The 6,653-nt window shown below is 50.0% G+C and overlaps 2 pseudogenes; one reads left to right on the plus strand and one right to left on the minus strand.

Moving 5' to 3' along the window:
- Positions 1-259: 259 nt before the first annotated feature.
- On the minus strand, positions 260-2,005 carry LOC102818815 (annotated as a pseudogene).
- Positions 2,006-2,017: 12 nt separating this feature from the next.
- On the plus strand, positions 2,018-2,922 carry LOC102819177 (annotated as a pseudogene).
- Positions 2,923-6,653: the final 3,731 nt, after the last annotated feature.

Here is a 6,653-nt window from a genome sequence, read left to right on the forward strand (position 1 = left end):
GTGTCTTCTGTAGTCACGGTCTCCAGGGAAACCCCACAGAGTTAATTCTGAATTGATGGGAACTCTAGCCAAAGTTGGGGTGGATGAGTGGCCACCACCAATCAGGAGCCCTGCTCTGGCTTTGGGGCTGCCACATGGATGGTGATAGGAGAAGGGCATGAGGAGGCTTCCCTCTGTTTAGTCTCCCTTGGCTGGGCACGGCTTTGATTCCCCTCAGTGCTCAGCTGGGATGGGAACAGAAAATTGTGGGCTGGCTAGTTCACAAGGTGGTGCTGCTGCTGGTGCCCCGAAGTCCGACACCACCAGCGAACTGTTCCAGCAGGCCCCAGATGGCTCCGGAGGGACTGGGGGTGGCAGCCCGAAGCCCCACTGTGCTGCTATAAGCAGCTAAGAAGGCTGACCACACTTCCTGCAGCCAGGTCTCCCAATCACTCAGGGTGGCCAGCAGACAACTGTTTGGGAGCTCATCCGGGAAGCTGAAAGGGAGAGAGGAGTCTGTGTGCAGGACAGCCCGTTCCTGAATACTGCCACAGCCTGTTACCATCTGCCAGCTGCCAAAGTCTGTGGAGAGAGAGGATCCGGGCAGCGGATGGTCCACTGATATGGGTTTAAGGATCTCCAGGGGACTGCTACTCAGCCTGAAAAAGTCAGAATGGTTCGAGGATGAGGAGCTGGAGGACTTGGCCTCTCCCAGCCCCTGGTGGGCAGGCAGACGGTCTTCCAAGGGTTGTGGCCTTGGAAGAGCACACTCTGTGGGGAGGATGAGTGATTCTTCCTCCAAGTGTCCTGAGTCTGTGCTCCCGCAGGGACCAGCAACACGGCCTCATAGGTGAAGCTCCCAACTGCTCCTGGAGAGCTCTCCATGACCAAGGAGAAGTAGCTGCCACGGTCCCTCCGCCTCAGCATGCAGATATCTTCCAAGGTGAGTCCTACATCCCGGGCTGGCAAACTTTTCCTCCTGTGTGTTTTCAGAGCACCGGACTCCTCAGAGGTGATATGCTTCAAAAAGTTGAAGCAGAAGAAGAATATCTCCTCTCCTTTGCTGAGCCGATCTACCAACATGTGTCCAAAGAGGAACCAGTCACTGGCCACTGTCAGGTAGAGAATCTCAGCAGGCTTCAGGGATGTGTGGATCAGCCCATCAGCCCATAAAGAAAGGTGTAGGAGAGAGATGAAGAGTGGGGTCCGGTCCCAGCCTGAGATACAGTGCACCAGCAGCCCGCTGTCGTCGTCACTGTACACTATGGAAAGCAGCAGTTTCAGGTAGTTTTGTGTTTGTTGCACCAGGTCCCAACTCTGATACTGGCTCTAGTCAGTGTTCAGAGAGTGGGTTAGGGAGTCGGGAATACTCAATGGGGCAGCAATGTAGTCCTGCTTCCAGTTAAAAATGAGACCTTTGACCATGTAATCCCGATCCTTATATTCCTTGAAAAATTCACAGCCTGGATACAGGATGGAGAGGAGAGTGAAGTCGGCATAGCGCTGGGCTTTGCCCACCTTCTTGGAGGAGGTTACATTCATGCCAAACTTCACCGTCTTGTTCTCCACCATCAGGTCACAGATGTATTTGACTGACAGGTACCGAAGCAGCTTGATGTCATAGCCTCTGACCTTATCAAAAAGATGTGTGTCATTACTTTGGAGAGCGCAGTCCTCCTCTGTGGTGTCCTTGGTGTTCGCCCATGCGTCATCTGCGCCCCGTGAGAAAATGTAGTTGTAGCCAGTGCGTCCATACAGCTCCCCCCATCCAGCCAGCGTGGCCGACCTGCAGATGTGCTTGCTCTTGAATAGGATTACAAGACATACAAATCGTCCTCTGCATCTGGCCATTTTGCTGCGGTTGATGAGGTCTTGCAATTTGCCACCTGCACAGTGCTCTCAAATGTGTCTTTCTCCTTCTCAGAACTCTCATACTCCGGGAACACGATGTGCCGGAGTAGTGGCTGCAGATCTCTCCATTCACATTTTGGATCACGCTGTAGCAAGCTGCAAACTGTAAGCCTTGAAGGGGACCACAATGTGGCCAGTGCGGCATAAGAAACCAGTCAATTACTCACAGTTTGAAGACTCTGACAGTGATGATGATTTTGTTTCTTCATCTACACCTTTAAACAAGAAATCCAGGACAGAGTCAAAGGAGTTAAAACAAGAAAAAGCAAAACCTAAATTGAAGAATCTCCAGAAAGAGAGTATACCACTACAGGAGAAAACCCCTAAATAAAGGATACCTTTGGATGACAAGCTCTACCACAGAGACTTAGAAGTTGCACTAGCTTTATCGGTGAAACAGTCACCATTTATGTGCCAGAATCATAAGATGAAAATTTGGACAAGATTACTGAGGAAGAGGACTTTCCTGATGTTCAAAGGAAAAGAAAAGCAGCGTCTAAAGCTGTGGTATGACAGAGGGGTTTTTTGGAAGGCAGTGACGGCGACAGTGTCAGTAACTCCGAACCAGACTTGGAAAGTAGTAAAGATTCTGAGGGTGATTCTGATTTTGGTGAAAGTGAAGAAAACGATGAAGAATTCACTGTGAGAAAAAATAAAGTTAAAGAAATTAAAAGGAAAGTAGTGAAGGTAAAATCCCCAGTAGAAAAGAAAGAGAAGAAACCGAAATCCAAATGTAATGCTTTGGTGACTTCAGTAGACTCTGCTCCTGTGGCCGTCAAATTAGAACCTCAGCCCACACCAAAGAAGGTCTCTCTCTCTTCAGAGGCCACTAGGAAACCACTCCAGATATGCAGCCCTTCAGCTGAAAGCAAGAGACCTAAATGGCTGCCGTCAGCAGAATCCAGAAGCAGCAGCAGCAAGAGCAGCCTACTGCTAGTGGTATCAGTTAAATCTCCAAGTCAGAGTCTCCGCCTAGGCTTGTCCAGATTAGCACGAGTTAAACCTTTACATCCAACAGCAGCTAGTAGCTGAGTGTGGTGTGGGTGGTAGCAAAGAAACTTTTGATGTAGCAATTCACAATTCTGTGTTTATGTTTAGGTTGTGTTATTACTTGAGGATGAGATTGTAACATAAAGGAATCATTGAACATGTCACATAAATGACCGCTACCCATTTTGTGATGATGTTCTCTGAAAAATGCTTCAGGACTTCAATAATAAATTTTTAAGGATTGTATTCTAATTTCAATTTTTATTTTTATTTTTTTTGTCAACAGAGCTTTATTCACTGGAAGCAGGCCAGCTGAGTGCCTCCGGGAGTTGCAGGTCCCTTAGGCCCTGGTCCCTTCTGTTTGGACCCATGTGAAATGTGCAGTCTGCCCTCCCCAAAGCCAAGGAGAGACAAATAAGGGGAATGTTGTGTTTGTGAGTGATGTGAGGAGTTCAAAAGGTACAAGTAGAAATGTGGTTATCCTTCCTGGGCTCCCTGTGGAGCTGGGGTGCCAGAGATACTTGGTCCCAAAGCCAGGTGTCTATAAAGCTCCCTCTGCGCCCCGCCCAAACTCCAGGGATGAACTCCTGATCCCAGCTTTTGGACCAGGTTGGGAAAGTGGGCCCTATGAGATCATGACAGACCTAACTGGTGGTTCTAAGGGCATCTGAGAGATACTACACCCAAAGCCTGCCAGACATAGGGGTTCTGGCTGAAAACAAAAGAAGACCATTCCAATAACCTTGAGTTACCAAAACATCTAAATGGCCACAATGATGTTATGTGTTGTGGTGGCAGAAAATGAGGACGAGACAGGAAGAGAGTCTGCAAATCCCCAACAGAAAAACCAGACCCAGAGGAGTAGCCCCAGAGCCTGGCATCTGAGTGGACCCTGGCTAGGCTGGAGTAAAAGCCCACAAGGTGGTCTCAAGTTCCTGCATAGTGGAAGGAACATACTCACCCTGCTCAGCAGCACAGGGACCGTGGGTAAGAAGAAACCATGTTAGCCTGCCCCTTCCTCTCCAGGCTCCCCCTGGCACATGGTGATCGTTGAAGGCTTTGGGTTTGAGATCACACTTGAGGTGAAGAATCTACTCTGCCTGTACTTCGGAGGGACCTTGGCCGTGTGCATCTGGAAGTGCTCCTGACACTGTCCCCCACTCCTTGAGGGATGAGAACTCGCCCCAGTAGGCTCTGTTCTGCCAGGGAGAGTGGGGTCTTTTCTTTTCGTCCTGTGCCCCAGTTTCCCCAGCAACACCCAGTGTATGGATTGGCTGGTCTGGGCCGAGTCTAGAGTGTAAGCAGGGGCAGCCGCTCTCTGGTAGGGATGTGCAGAGTGAAAGGAGGACACACCAGGGTCCCCCCTCCGGGGTACTCTCCCCTGACATTCCAGGCGCCCACTCCCCTGCCACCTCCTTTCCTCCCGTAGTAGTGTCTGCTGTCCTTGTCTTCAGTGGCCGCAGGAAAATGGCCCTAGGAAGGAGCCTCACCTGCTCATGGGACGCTGGCGGCTTCTCTCCTTGTCCTTGGGGGAGGTGGGGACCCCTCTCCAACTCCCCCAGGCTGAACAAACCACCATGTCTCTGCGGGCCCTGGCTCATCGGCCCCCAAAGCCTGTCCCACCCCAGCTGCCAGACCCTGTGCAGTTGGTGACCTCTGGTGAGTGGCCTGGGCCAGGAGTGTACTCACCACCACTGGCCTGTCAGCAGGGAACCTGGCCTTCCAGTTAGGATCATCAGGGACCACCTGCCGATTTGTACTGCTCTAAGCTGCACTTTCTATATTCTTTTTGAGTGTGGAGAAAAGGGTTTTGGTAGAAGAGTGAATCCTATTTTACACAGCGGTCTTATTTATATAAATGTCTTGGGTTTTGCAACTATAATGTCCAAAAATTCCACCCCTGGGGGGCAAGGACCCTTCCTGAATTGCAGGGAGATCAAAGACTGCAGGGTGGGTTCGATGGGACCCTCACTGGATGCCTAGGATGACGTCCAACAGCGGGCCAGCTGAGTGGACAGAAGGGAATCACATAGACTCAAGGTTTTTTTTTTTTGTTTTTTTTTTTGAGCTTTCCTAAAATAAACCATTTATTGAAAAAAGAACCTTTATCTTAAATTTCATTCATCGGCCTTTTGCATAATCTGAAGTTTGCCAACGACAAAGAAGGGAGGGCTCATAGTCGGTGCACGCGACAAAGTCCAGAAGTTTCGCCCGACAACACTACTACTTCTTTTGAGCCTAAGAAGGTCAATAAACACTATGGTGAGAGTAGGTTTGTCGCCCTCGAGAAGAGGACAAGGCGACGGTCCGTGTACAGTAGTAATGGCACTTAGTATGATTCTTCGATTCGACCTTGTGGGGACCCTCACTCAGGAGGCCCTGTGTCAAGAAGGACAAACAGGAGCAGCAGGAGGGGCGCGTCACCTGGGCAACTTTCAGTCCTGAAGCTGGAAAAGGCTCACGAGGCTTCTCAGCACAGTCTTCATGTAAATATTACATACAGTAGTGATTCAGAGCATGTTCCGAAGACACACACGACTCACTTCATTCTTCGTCTGAGCAAACCTTGACGAACGCATGGTCCAGGAGCTGGCTGGCTGTCTACCGCGCCTTCAGGTCACTTTCAAGGCAGTGAGAGAGGAAGTCCTTTTCCTTGGGGCTTAATTTTTCAGGGATAGGGGGCTTGTGTCCCATCCCCACTTTATACATAATCTGAAAATTTTGTTCATACTCATGCCAAGGCCTCTTCCCGGTGACCATCTCTAGGACGACGCAGCCCAGACTCCAGATGTTGGCAGCATGCCCATGTCCTTCCCCCTTGGCGCGGGTGATGACCTTGGGAGCCATGTAGGCTGCTGTCCCCAGTGTGCTGTTCACCAGGCATGGTCTGCGCGTTGTTCTTGAGCGTCACTGAGCACCCAAAATCTCCCAGTTTGATTAGTCCAGACGAGGTAAGGAAGATATTGGCACCTTTGATGTCCTGGTGAACTGTGCCATGCTCATGGAGCACATTGATGGCTATGGTGATCTGCTTGGAGTACAGGCTGATGACGTGCTCCTGAAGGCCCAGCCGCGACACCTCCTCCAGCGTGCCCTCGTCACAGTATTCCATGAAGATGTACATCTCTTCTCTATGCAGCTCCACACCAAAATAGCGAACCAGATTGGGGTGCTTGATGCCTTCAAAGATTTTCAACTCGTCGGCCGTTTCCTTGATGGTTTTGTGGCCATTGGGCTGAAATCAATATTTCTAGCATCAAGACTGCGGCTCAGAGGGGCAGCCGGGGTCAGTGGAAAGATTGAAGCCAGAGGACCGGAGTCAGCTCTGCCTGCTTAACACCCTGACCTTACTGAAAAGGAGGAAGCAATGGCCAGTTTTCAGGAACCTGTTAACGTTCAAGGGTGAGTCCATGGACTTCACAGAGGAAGAGCAAGCAGGCCCTGCACACAGAGCCATCTGCAGAGAGGTGATGCTGGAGATCTAGGGTAACTTGGTCTTAGTAGAATGAAGATGTGTCTACAGAAAGCAACACAGGAAACCATTTTCAAACTGACTTTAATAATTTTTTTGCTGCCCAAATACTGTACATGCAGAAGCCTCAAGGGAATTGGCAAGAATGTTGCACAAAACAGCTGGCCTTTCCAGCTGTCCACCTGCCACACAGGAACCTCAAGTTTGGAAAGCTGCTGCACAGATACAGATATAAAAGACTGTTTGCTTCTTATCTAAACAGTGTGCTTGTCAGTCCCTATCAGCTCTGTGTTGGCAGGGT

This window comes from Chrysochloris asiatica, unplaced genomic scaffold (assembly GCF_000296735.1).
Source record: "Chrysochloris asiatica unplaced genomic scaffold, ChrAsi1.0 scaffold00006, whole genome shotgun sequence".
NCBI lineage: Eukaryota > Metazoa > Chordata > Mammalia > Afrosoricida > Chrysochloridae > Chrysochloris > Chrysochloris asiatica.